This window comes from Ursus americanus, chromosome 28 (genome assembly GCF_024610735.1).
Source record: "Ursus americanus isolate L20-20 chromosome 28, mUrsAme1.1.p, whole genome shotgun sequence".
Taxonomy (NCBI): Eukaryota; Metazoa; Chordata; class Mammalia; order Carnivora; family Ursidae; genus Ursus; species Ursus americanus.
This window is the reverse complement of record NC_142154.1, coordinates 9552142-9565791: the sequence shown is the minus strand read 5'-3', so window position 1 is coordinate 9565791 and position 13650 is coordinate 9552142. Positions and strand designations below refer to the sequence as shown.

The 13650-nt window shown below is 47.9% G+C and overlaps 1 protein-coding gene across 1 annotated transcript in view; it reads right to left on the bottom strand.

The window, feature by feature from the left end:
- The window catches only part of SV2B (synaptic vesicle glycoprotein 2B), a 175172-nt gene extending 162174 nt beyond the window's left edge, over positions 1 to 12998 (bottom strand). The window contains exon 1 of the mRNA XM_087856655.1: positions 12828 to 12998. The gene's annotated coding sequence lies outside the window, so the exon portion shown is untranslated. The remainder of the gene's footprint in view (positions 1 to 12827) is intronic.
- Positions 12999 to 13650: the final 652 nt, after the last annotated feature.

The following is a 13650-nucleotide window of genomic DNA, read 5'->3' as shown; positions in this document are numbered from 1 at the left end:
GAAAACAGGCAACCCAACGGTCAGCCCAGGGGGCAACTTTGTAATGTTCATATTGTCAAGAAACACTCTTCTTGATCTTTTATAACGTGTTCCCATAAGCTTCTGGGCGGGGGGGGGGGGGGGAATGGGAAATTACAATTTCAGGCTCTGTATTGGTGAAGGTAGGCTAACCACTGTAACAAATGAACTCTGTGATGTCAATCTGTGTTCCAATACAGGCAGGGTTTATTTCTTGCACATGAGACAGCAGCAAACAGGATAGAAAAAGGGTCTGGAGGAACAAGGGGAGGTTTCAAGGGCCAGGGATGGGTCACATGGCCACACCCACTTGCAAAGGAGGCTGGGAGATGTAGTTTGCCGGCACCAGAAGCTAAGGAACCAGATTTGTTTGATGAAGAGCTTGCCAGTCTCTGCCACAGGGGTTCCAAAAACTGCATACTTAACATAGTTATCTCTAAATAAAGAAAATAACTCGGGGCGCCTGGGTAGCTCAGTCAGTTAAGCATCTGCCTTCAGCTCAGATCATGATCTCGGGGTCTTGGGACCGAGCCCCATATCCAGCTTCCTGCTCAGGAAAGCCTGCTTCTCCCTCTCCCTCTGCTGCTCCCCCTGCTGTGTGCTCTACCCCCTCCCCATGTCAAATACATAAATAAATTCTTTAAAAAAGAGAGAGAGCAAGAAAAATAATGCAAAATGCTTACATAGATGATGGGATTATAGGTGGGTTTCCCTTTTCTTTTCCCAATTTTCTGGATTATCAGTAATGTGGTTCTAATACACCCAAAATGGTGGCAAGAAGGGGAAAGGCTGTGGGGGGGCAGGAGGGGACTCCTAATTAGTAACTGTTGGAACAGTTATGGGTTGGAATCATGTAATCCAGGCAACTACCTGAGAAATAGTGGCTCAGGCTCTTTCAAATACAAGAAACAGGACTTTCTGCTCCATTTGTTCTAAGGGCTTTTTTTATTTCTTAAATGCTGTCCATACTCTCTTGGGTCTTTCTGCACCTTAAAGCATTTCCAAGACATCAATCACGGTTTCCAAGGCTGCTATTTCTCTAATTGGATGCATGTCTGTGAACGAGGCCATATCGGACTTCTGATCCACCCAATTCATACACAGCCAAGCCTTGTGGCCGCAGCTCAGAACAGTGAGCAGTTATCTCATTACTTACAGGACCATTTCAAGGAGCCAAGACAATCAGCCCCTCTATGTATCTCAGTGGTTCCTGAGCTTTTCCCACCTTGACACACCTGGTAACCTTTAGACCCCCAAGAGATTCCAGTGGGTGTCCACACCACTTCCCAACAAACTTCTCCTCCCCACCCCTCTCTCCCTGTCTTCCACCCCGTGACCCAAACCACTTCACACTCCATGTTCTGGCCACACCTGTCTTTTGCTTTTTATTGTTTCTGAATCAACCAAGCATTTGTACGTCTGTTTTCTACTCTGCAAACTATCTTTGCTATCAGGAATCCCCTTTTCCTCCCCACCACCCACTCGGAAACCTATACCATCCTTCAGCACCCAACGAGGCCATACCCCTTCACCTACTCCAATAGCTTTCCTGGTCCCCAGTCTTCTTTCCTCATCTAGCAAGAGCAACTGCTTAGAGTTTGTGCTCCCACAAACATTCACTCGGTGTGTACCTCTGGATTATCACCTTCTCACCTTGTGCTCTAGTTACTAATTAATGAGCTCCCCGATGGCAGAGCTCAAGCACTAGGACCAGGCCAACAGAGGAAGCTCAGGTCCTATTTGAGTCATGTTCCTGTTTCTCTGATGAGCCAGAGGTGTGGGGCCGAGAGTAGGTGACCATGCGAGCTCTGAAGCAGGGAAAAAGTGATACGGAGATGGTGTGACCTGTGCAATCACCCGGGGGATCTCAGTAAATGCAGGTTCTGACTCAGCAGGTCTGGGGTGGGGCCTGAAATTCTACATTTCCAGTAAGCTGCCAAGTGATGCTGATGCTACTGGTTTAGGGCCCACACTTTGAGTATCAAGGCCCTGGAGTTCGTTCGCATAAGCACCTGATGCACCTGGGCCAAAGCTCAAAGACTCCGCTTCCAGATGAGGAAAGGTTCTAGAGCAAGAACTTCCAGTAAGAGAAAAGTGTAAGAGACAAAGCGTAGAATGTAGCAATGGCTAAATGACGTCTGCCGAAGAGCATGGTTTGGGTGTGGGTCCAAACCCAACCTGAGCATCCAGAACAAATGAAGTCAGATTGTGAAGAGGAGCCCAGGCAGATTTCTCACAACCCATCCTTGGAGAAGATAGGACACTGGTCTTAAAGTAATAGAAGAAGCTCAGTTATGAGCCTCGGGGCACTGAGTTAGGGCCCATCAACCCTCAAGGACACTTGAAGTTTGACACTTTTTGAAGTTAAACATCTCCACCTATAGGTAAGTACTGACCCCGAGAACAAGCCTACAGGGAGGGCAGGTGGACATGTGAGTGTAGGAAACCAGCTCTGGAGGCTGGGAAGCCGGTTGCATCCAGTGCCTGGTTTAAGCCCATGGAGCACTAGCCAGATATTTGCAAATTCCCTTTACAAGGCAGTGGGTTGTAGTATCAAAAATAGAGAAGGCCAAGTCAGGTTGGTGGGCTGCGGCCTTGCACCTAACGAGCCTTCGGGACTGGGGGAGGAGGGACCAGAGCACAGAGCGGAGAACACGCTCCAGAGCATGAGACAGCTCCGCATTTGAATCCACTCTGCCCTTCAGTGGTCGCTAAACTCTGGGTAAGTTATTTAACTTCTCTGAACCTCAGTTTACTCTGCCATAAAATGGAGACAATAAGCCCCCACTTCATAGAGATTGTGAAAATGCACTGAAATCATGGATGCATCATAATAATAATCCTTATTGTCACATGATCACATGGCTAGAAGAAGCTCGTGGAGAAACCACATCGAATGCATGTGTGTTCCTAGCACCTGGTACAAAATCGTTTGCTATAAAAATACACTTCTCTGTTTCTTTCTTTACCTATGAAGTGAGAATAAAACAGATTTATTAGCAAGCCCGAAGCAGCGCCTTGTCTCTCCAAGGTGAGAGCAGAGGGGCAGAGTCCTGAGCATGCTCCAAGGAATCTGGGGTGACGGACTCAGACTGGAGTGGCAGCTGCCATAAACAGACTTCAGCCAGGCCGTGGCATTTATACTATCTGCCCCCAGGGAACGCTTTCCTAGGAGGCAGGCACTGTTCTAAGCCCTTTGTGCAGGTTAACTCATGTCTTCTTCCCCATAACTCTACAGAGTAGGTAATACTGTCATCATTCCCATTTTACTGATTGGGAAACTGAGGCACAGAGCTGTTAAATGACCTGCCCAAGGTCTCACATTCGTAAGAAGCAGAGCCAGGCTGGGGACCTAGGCAGACTGGCTCTGGGGCTTTTTGCCTTCCAGCATCTCCAAGAAGCTCAAGAATCCAGGAGCTGACCAGAAGATCCAGTCAGCCCGAAGGACCCCCCGTTGTCTACAGGAAATGGGCTGAAAGCAACAGGACAGCGACCTGGGAATGATGCAGATGGCACTGAGAAACCGGATAGGACTAACCCGGCCTCCCACAAGCCTGCGTGCCCCCAAAATCCCACACCCTGGGCCATTGTGGAAATAGGAGGCCACCAATCTTGTGAGGGGAGGGGAGGAGGCTGGCACAGCTTCTGCAGATCGGCCAGCATCACCCAAAGGAGGGGAAAAAAAGTCATTCATTGTGGGGAACAAGAGGACTTGGCTCAGCACCACATCTTGCTTCCATATTGCTTATGACAATTCCCCTGGAGTTCATCCTCCATCACTTTAACTTTTAAACTACTGCTTTTACATTACTTTCCAATAGCTTCCCTTTCCTTCAAGATTCATTTTTATGCTTTGATTAAAAAAAAAATTCAAGTGGCTGCATTTAACCCATGGACATTCAAGTGAGCATGGGTGGAATGTTCCTCACTCATCATAGGGGTAGGAACGGAACTGAGTCCCTTGAGCCCTCTGGGGCCAAGGTCAGGAGCCGATGCCTTTGCCATGAGTTCTCCGGCCCTGTCCCTGGGCCCAGCACTCTGCCCGAAGCAGGCCTCCCCACAAGGCCATTTCCTCTCCCTCAGAACTGCCCACGTGCCAGCTGAGCTCCACTCCTCCCTCTGTGCCATCGGCTGCACCCCAGATCAGATCCGAGGCCACGGTCAGACTCTGGGCATGGCAAGAGAGCAGAGGCCGCAGGCAGAGCAAGAGCAGCTCTCACTGGGCCTGAGTTTGGAGGCTGGCAGGGGAAACCCCAGGGGATTTTTCAGAGGCAACCATGGAGGGGTCTAACCAGGCTCCCACCTGCCTTTGCAAACCAGTTGTGCTGTTTCCGAGGACTTCGAAGCATAACCATGAAGGGAGCCCAGGCCCCATTGTTCTGTTCTCTCTGGGTCCCTACCCTCAGATGAACTTCTGTTGCTGCAAGCCTGACTGGGCTCTGACCCTCTTGCCAACAATAACTTACTGCAGGACCTTAGATAAGTCATTTTCTTCTCTAGACTCAGCTCCACCACCCCCACACTTGGCTCAGGAGGAGGACTCCCACTCCTACCCCCGCCATGAGCAATGAACGCATCCCAAGAAGTTGAGATTCCTGTGTTCTGAGGTCCCTTCGGCTCAGAAACACTAAGACCCTGTGGTTCAAGAAAGTCCTTACTGACTCGGATTTTCTCTGGACCTGAAAAGGAAAATGCCCGTGAAATATTCGTTAAAACAAAACCTGCTCACTTGGGAGTAATGAAGGCGCATTTTCCCATGGACAGGGATTCATTTGCATGTTTCTGTCATGGGAAGACTTTGAAAACTCACACCTAACCCTGCTTAGGTGAGTTTTAGGGGCCCAGAGCGCCTGCGTGGCATCTGTGGTTGGCATGGAAGCAGGGCGTGGCACCACGCCCCCAGCTGAAACAGCCAGCTTCCAGACTCTGACATCTGTGATTCGAGAAGGTGCCGGAGGTCTGGCAAAATTACCTTCTCTTGCATCTATGCAGAGCTGGACCAGAAGGAAATGAGGTTGTTCCTTCCACATCTCCAAGGGTACTTTTCTCTGTCATTTCTTTTTGCTGAGCCTCAGGTTTCCCATCTGGAAAGTGGGAGAAAGGATGCGGCCTATAGGATCTAACTCCTTAAAGTAGTGCAGTTCATGAAGAGAAGGGCCATATGCACCCCAATGTTCATAGCAGCATTGTCCACAATAGCTAAATCGTGGAAGGAGCCGAGATGCCCTGCAACAGATGACTGGATTAAGAAGTTGTGGTCCATATATACAATGGAATATTACTCAGCAATCAGAAAGAACGAGTTCTCAACATTTGCTACAACATGGACGGCACTGGAGGAGATAATGCTAAGTGAAATAAGTCAAGCAGAGAAAGACAACTATCATATGATTTCTCTCATCTATGGAACATAAGAACTAGAATGATCAGTAGGGGAAGAAAGGGATAAAGAAATGGGGGGGGGTAATCAGAAGGGAGAATGAAACATGAGAGACTATGGACTATGAGAAACAGACTGAGGGCTACAGAGGGGAGGGGGGTGGGGGAATGGGATAGGCCGGTGATGGGTAGTAAGGAGGGCACATATTGCATGGTGCACTGGGTGTTACACACAACTAATGAATCATCGAGCCTTACATCGAAAACTGGGGATGTACTGTATGGTGATTAACATAATATAATAAAAAATCATTATAAAAAAAATAAAAAAATAAATAAAGTAGTGCAGTTCAACTCAATTTCAGGCACCAGTTAGGGGAGAAATTTCAAATGTCTTTTGTGGGGGGGAAAAGAAGTTAACGTTATTCTCTCCCCTGCCATCCAAGACAGAAGCAAGCTCTGAAAAGGAAACAGAAATTGGGTGAAGCAGGAGTTTCTGTAGAAAACAGGAAGATCGGATAGGCCCACCTTCTGTGTGGAGGGAATCATAATGGGGCTCTTCATTGCTGGAGCAGGGGACGCTGTTGGGTGAACTGTAATCAATAGTCAGGACAGCAAAGGAGCTTTGGTTTCTGCTGCTGATGTATCTGAGAGCTCCAAGGGAAAGTTGAGTGTATGATCTTTGATCTAGAAGAGGCCCGAATGGCAGCAAAGGCACAGAAGTTGGGGGAAGAGACACCATTAGCTGCTGAGCACCTACTAGGTGCTGGAGTCTTAGCTGTGCTCTCATTTCTTGCCCAGGCCAGTGAAGAATCCCCAGGAAGAAGTTCAGCCAATAGAACCACCGCAACAGTATTTACTCATTCATGTATCTCGTAAATATCTAGTACATGCCTACTATGTGCCTGGAACAGAGATTACAGCAGATTTTTCCAGGAGAAGACGCCATGAGGCAGATTTTTGGGAGCAATGCCCAGACGCACCTGAGAGGAAAGTTTCTGCATCTACATAATCCAAGGGACTAAGAAATGTTTGCCATGGAGTTTCACCAAACAATGGGATATGACTGAGCTGAGCTAGTGGGGTTGGCTTACTACAGAGAATACAAGGTTGGCTTCCCTCTGAGGCACTTGGAAATCTCTAGCCCATAAGGCTGATTATTATCCACTTGTCTACTTTTGAATATTATGAACCCCATGAAAATCGTCTTCTCAATAGCCCTAGGAACATTAAATGACAGTTCTCAATTCTCTCTTCACACAGAATCTTTAAGTCCTTTAGGAACTTATAGATATGGTGATCACTTAATCACCATTTGACAAACATATTTCCAAGTCCAGGAGCATGAAAGGAACTGCAGAACACTTGGATGTTATTGCTATCATCATCATCACCACCATCACCATCAATCATCACCACCACCACCACCACCACCACCACCATCATCACCATCATTACCACCATCACCATCACTACCACCACCACCACCATTACCATCACTACCACCATCATCACCATCATCACCACCACCATCACCACCACCATCACCACCATCATCATCATCATTACCACCACAACCACCACCATCACTACCACCATCATCACCATCATCACCACCATCACCATCACTACCACCACCACCACCACCATCACCATCACTACCACCATCATCACCATCATCACCACCATCACCATCACTACCACCACCACCATCATCACCATCATCACCACCATCACCACCAGCACCACCATCATCACTGCCATCACCACCAGCACCACCGTCATCACCACCACCACCATCACCATCATCAACATCACCATTATCATCATCACCTTACACCCGAGGAAGCCAAGGCTCAGAGAAATTAAATAACTTGCTTGAGTTTACACAGATAGAAAGTAATGAGTCTTGAGTTCAAACCAAGTTCTGTCTGATTCCAAATCCCACTGCTCCATCCCATGCCCTATGTGGTCAGGCTTATTACCCATACATAAAAATGGAGGCCAACTTGCTATATTTCTCTTACTTCCTTCTGGGCTTCAATGCTTTTCCCTCCTGCTATTGACACACTCTCTCTCTCTCCTTCCTCATACACACACAAACACACACATAGAGGAAACCACTTTCGACTATAGTCGACCTACTTTTCTCATTCCCTCCCTCTCAATATCATTGCCAACAAAACTCACCCTCACACATATCCAGCCACACCATGGGGAGGAAATGGATAGCACCTAGAATTTGAGACTGAGGTTATTCTAACCCTCCCCCTTTCCAATAAAACTATTGCCTATATCTCTCCTTTTATAAAGAGGAGCATATTATGCAAGATGCTGTAGATGTGGGATTTTTCAAGCGAGCTGGTGACACTCTTTCACTTGGCACAAAATTGATTTAAATAAATCTCTCCCTTTTTCAAGATTCTTCCCTGCTCCTGCTTAATCTTAAATTAAGAGCAGTATAATAATAACCAAAGAACATCACACCCCTGAATTTCAGCCACCTCTCTCTGGAAGATCTTGTCTCCTTTTTTTCGAAAGTATGAGCTATTTTTTGGCTTCCACTTGTTTTTCTTTCTTACTTGTCACCACACATTGCTCTCTGTAAGAAATAAGCAACTGGAGCCTTTGTTAAAGTCTGTTTTTAGTCCATGAGATCCACAATAAGGCTCCCACCAGACCTTGGATAGAAAGGGAATAACTTCGGGGAGTTACACTTCAAGATCTACTGAAGCAACGACGTACAGTCACCGCCAGTGAATAAACAGTTTCATTCATTCATTCATTCATTCATTCATTCAATAAATATTCATTGAGCATGTACTATGCACCAGGCAACATTTTGGGCACTAGTGATACAGCAGTGAATTGGCTTGCTGAAGGACAAATAAATAACATGCTAATGACCCTCGAAACCCTTCCTTCAACTCTAGACTCACATATATAACTATCTACTTAACATCTCCCATTGGACAACCAGTTGAACCCCATGACTGTTCCTTCTCCATCTCAGTAAAGAGCTTCTTCTTCCAGTTGCTCAAATCAAAATATGTGGAGTCATCCTTGACCCCTTTCTTGCTCTCATACCCTAATCTACCAATCAGCAAGTCCTGTCTTCTCCATCATCAAACATATCCAAAATCTGACCACTTCTCACCATCATCACTAGCCACCTTGGTCCAAACCACCATCACCTCTTGCCTGAAGAACTGCAGTAGCCTCCCAGCTACTCTCCCTGTTTTCATTCTTGACCCTCTAAGTCGATTATAAGGTCTAAATCTCAAGTGGCCATCATAACACATAAATCAGATCATGGCAACCAGTGTTCAAAATTCTCCAATAACTTCTCATCTTGCTTAGAGTAAAAGCCAAAGTCCACACAAGGCCCTATAAGACTATGTATTGCCTAACTGCCTGCTCTTTCCCTGATCTCAATTTCTACCATGTTGACCCTCTCCCAGTTCCTTCTCCATGAGTCTCCTTGCTGTTCCCAGAACATGCCAGTACTCTGTTACCTCGGGGCCTTTGCACTTGTTGCTCCCCCTGCCTAAAAGAATCTTTCCCCAGATATCCATCTGGCTCACTCTTTTACTTCCTTCATGTCACCCTGACCACTTTCTATAAAATGCCCACCACCTACTCGACCCTGACTCCCACCCCCACTCAACCAGGCACTCCCCAACCCCCCTTCCCCACTTGATGTTCTGTCATTACACGTTTATTTATTTACTTCCATATTATTTATCTCCCCCAACTAGAATTAATGTTTCACGGGTATGGACATTGTATTTTATTGCTGTATCCCCTGTCTATAACATGCCTGACACAACAGAGAACACTCAACAAACATCTGGTGAATGAATGACTATCTAAAGTTATATATGCCCAGAGTTCAGCCATGGAAACACAGAAGAAAAGAGAAAAGGGGCCAATTGCAGGCATTGCCCATTCAAACAGAGGTCAGGAGAAAAGAAGCCTTAGCCAGGGGACTTGAAATATTAAGGTCCCTAGAGTAGATCGATCGCAAAAATACTCCTAATTCTTCCCTTCCCTATATCCACACTCTGCAATGTGACTCTGTAGCTCCTCTCACCAAGAAGTGGAGTCTATCCCCCACTCCCTCACTCTGCACTGGCCTTGTGACATCCTGTCAACACACAAGGATGAAATGACAGTGTGCCAGCTATAAGTTTAGGCCCCATGAGGTCATGCAGGTTTCAACTCTCTCCCGGACTCCTACCATCACCATGGAACATGCTAGACTCACCTGTTAGGGGATGAGAGACCACATGGAGCAGAGCCGAGTCATCCCAGCTGAGGTCATCCTAAAGTAGCCAGTCCTCGGCCACTCCATCAGCAGACCAAAATCACATGAGTAAACCCAGCTAAGATCAACCAAGCATAACCCAGATCTGCAAACTGCCGGGCCAACCCATAGACATGTGCGAAAACAATAAATGGTTGCTTTTGGGGAGGTTTCTCCTGGAGTCCCATTGCCAATATCAACCCTAACATGGGTGATCAGGCCCTAGGGTAGTCATCTAAGCTGCTCTGCTCTGAGTACATGCTCATTGGGAAACTTCCTCCTTATGACTTAGACCTCACGAAGGGGAGTGTGCAGAAAGACCTACTAGCCATGCCCCACGGTGTCTCAGCCATTACAAATCAGTAGAGTGGCATGCAGGAGAGCAAGATCACAGGGATGTGGCCCAGAGAGACAGATCCGGTTTGCAAGGCAGCAAAACTAAAAGCCAGACCTTGGATGGGAGGAATTCACCGAGGTAAATGTCACCTTCTGAGGCAACTTGAGGGAAATCCTGCCAGCCACCCTGATGGTGACATAGCCACATGACATCGTATTTCACAGAGACTTTGACAAGGTTCTCAGGCACCCAGCCCCATTTCTGTCCATAGAACACACTGCAGTAGCCCTACTGCCCCCACAAATGGTTGTGGTATGGAGCTCTCAGGTCTTTACAGGAACAAAGTCTCGAAAGGGTAGAGCAGCAAACTGTGGTCTTCATCCTAACCATGCAAGATGGAACCCTCAAATCGATTCATCATATGACACCAGGTAAATGCATTCCATGAGACCCCAGAGGTCAGGGTGTTTCCAGTTAACCACAACACCTTTCCATAACCATAGAAACTCTTACCATTTGCAGAGAAAACCAGTAATAACTAGCAAGAACAATGTCTGCAGGACTATTCACGAAAGGTAGTGCTTTCTTTCACGGTGGGGGAAAGGAAACAAACAACGTTCAGGTTCAAAAGGAACACAAATACTTGATCTGGATGAAAGATATCTGCACACTGTTTTGCACTGCCTCCCTAATTCCTGTGCCTCTCATCGCCTTGCAAAGACTTATGCCTCTGCTCGCTGCATTGACTTATGCTCTGAGTGACCACAGGAACCTACGTCTACCGACCAACCTTCTTCCAAACATAGAGTGTAGCATTTCGGCCAATTCCTTAACCAAGAGCTCAGGACATAAATCTTGGTGACACATATAAATCATAAGAGGCAATACCCCAGTGACCTTGCTGCTTCACCCTCGAGTCCTACTGCTGTCCCCCTCCCTCCCTCAACCACAGCCTCCTGGCCTCCTTTCTGATTTTCGTATGAACACGCCTCTCTCCTGCTTCAAGGATTTTGCAGGTGCTGTTACTCTGCCCAGAATGTTCATTCTCAGCATCTGGCTGGCTCACTCCCTCACTTCCCCAAGGGCCCTGATCAAATGTCACTTATCAGCAAAGCCTACCCTGACCAGACTGCATAAAAAAAACAACAATCCTCACTGCACCCTCTGGCAGCACTCTTCCCTCCTCTCACCCTGCTTTATTTCTCTCCATTACAACGTACCATTGGCCGATCCACTGTCGTGTTTTATACACACACACACACACACACACACTCAGCTCCTTGAGGATAGGGGTTTCGCTTAGTTCAATTCTGCATTCCCCACACATAAAGTAGTCGCTGACACACAGTAGGTACTCAATAGATGAAATGCAATTTCTTGAGCACCGACTTCCTACCACACAATTTATGTCCAAAAATCATTCAACAATGAGCAAATATTTTGTAAGCACCTACTATGAAATTCTTGTAACAACCCTGTTGTTATCTCCATGTCACAGATCAGGGAAGCAAAGCTCAAAGAGACGCTCTAACTTGCTCAAGACACTCACCTGGGTTCATTCGCCCATCAAAGCCTGGGCTCCTTGCAGGAGGAGCTTTTCAAACACCTGAATGATGGTTTAGATGAGCAAACGCATGTGATATGCAGCTCCGGCAAACATGCAACATGCAAGAGCGCTATCATATTTCATCCCCCACCACAGTTTTTGTGCAGGAAGAAACATGCATTAGGTTGGATTTTCATCTCCCAGACAGCAGATAGGTAGTAACGGCTTCTGTTTTCCTTCCCACCCACTGAGACATAATCAAGGTCAGAGCTTTCCCTTTGAACTGGGCTGGGAAAAATACAGACAGGTCAGGGACCCAAGGGGAAGAAGACAGAAGTTCATCTGCTCTGAAAATCCCTTAGAATATTCCAGAATCCCTGCCTTTGTGAAGTACTGCTTCAAAACCTTCTTGGTCCTGGAGTTTAGGAAAACCACCAATTTTTTTAAAAAGAGAAAAAAGCCTGATCTGCATTGGGCATACTCGTGTGTGTGTGTGTGTGTGTGTGTGTGTGTGTGTGTGTGTACTGGGGTCTGGTCACGCACTGCAAATGCCAGCCTTGTCGTGACCTGTAGCGCTCTGCCCATCCAGTGGCTGGGATGCTGATGGGGTCGGAGAGCAATGTGGGTCACTCACAGACCAAGGGACCAAGAGAGGGACCCAGTGCCTACTGAAATCCATGTCATACCTCATCGGTGAGGGCTTCATGTAAAAAATAATCTCCTGGCACAATTTATTCCTTGCTCTTCACGACTCCCACCAGCCGTTCCACACACCTGCATGACGGAACTCATCACACTTGATTATTACAGGTGTTTCTACCTGACCAGGTGTGAGCTTCTGGTAAACCTAGACTCTGTTTTCCTGGTCTCTGCATTCTGCAAGGACTAATCCAGCCTCTGACACATACTAGGTGCTGGGTGAGTATTTGCTGACTCAAGAAAGATGCAGAATGAGTCTGAAGGGGATCTGCTGCATTGACTGGAGCAAGCAGGACAAGCCACCTCTTCTGGAAAGGGCAGGAAGCAGAAACGTAGAAGCAGTCCAGTGTAGCAGAGCTGGCCGCAATGCCCGCCTACCCCCCTCCCCACTCACCTCTCGCCCTTCACCTGCCGCTCCTGGAACCTCAAAGCCACCCACATTTACCCCCCAAACAGGTTTTAAGAAAACAAGCAGGGATCCCCCGGCGCTCCACCCCACCCAGCTGCTCTTAGCAGAGCCCAAGACAAGGACGTTAAGTTACCTTGAAACGGAGCTAGTTTGCATCTGCGATTGTTGGTTCAAGGGTCCTGTTTCCCCAGCCTTGCTGAACCCCGGACAGCAGATATCTAACACCCGTCTGCAGAAGAAACGGCTGTGCCTCGCTCCTCCCTGGCCAAACGCGTTTGCTCACCCATCCCTGCAGAACAAATCATGTTCTTTGCCTTGCGCTAAAATCCATCTCTAAACAAATCCTCTCTGTGTCCCTAAGAAACGGCTCCCACGCCCGCGGAGGGCGCCCTCCACATGCAGAAATACACACTCACGAACCCCAGCCAAGAGCCACCAGGTGTAAGCATGTTTTTCATCTGTTCTTTAGGAACAAACCGCCACCAGCAAAACCCATCTCCTAGGAATAGAATGGAAACTAACAGCCGTGGCTAGAAAGCTTAGGGAAACGGACTTAACAAATGTCAGTAGCCTTAAGTTGCAGAACTGCACGGCGCTAACAGTTCAAACCGGGTTTAAAAACAGCCCTTGGGAATGCCACCTTCAAAGAAGCGCGCAGCCGCAGGCGGCGGGCAAGTCCTCGCTTTTCCGCGCCGGCTTTCCAAGACTCCCCCTGTCTTTGGTGCCATTTACTATAAACAATTCAGAGGTAGCAGCGGGTCCGTTTCGGCCGCGCAGGCGAGCTGGGGAGGCCCCTGGAGCGCGCGGGGTCCGCGCCCGGCCGGCTCTGCACGCTCCGGAGCGAACCACGGCTTCGCCTACCTGGGTGGGAAATCCGCGGGCGGGGGCGGCGGCGGATGCGGGTGCGGGTGTGGGTGCGGGCGGAGCAGCGTCGGCGCTGGCGGCCCGGCCCGCAG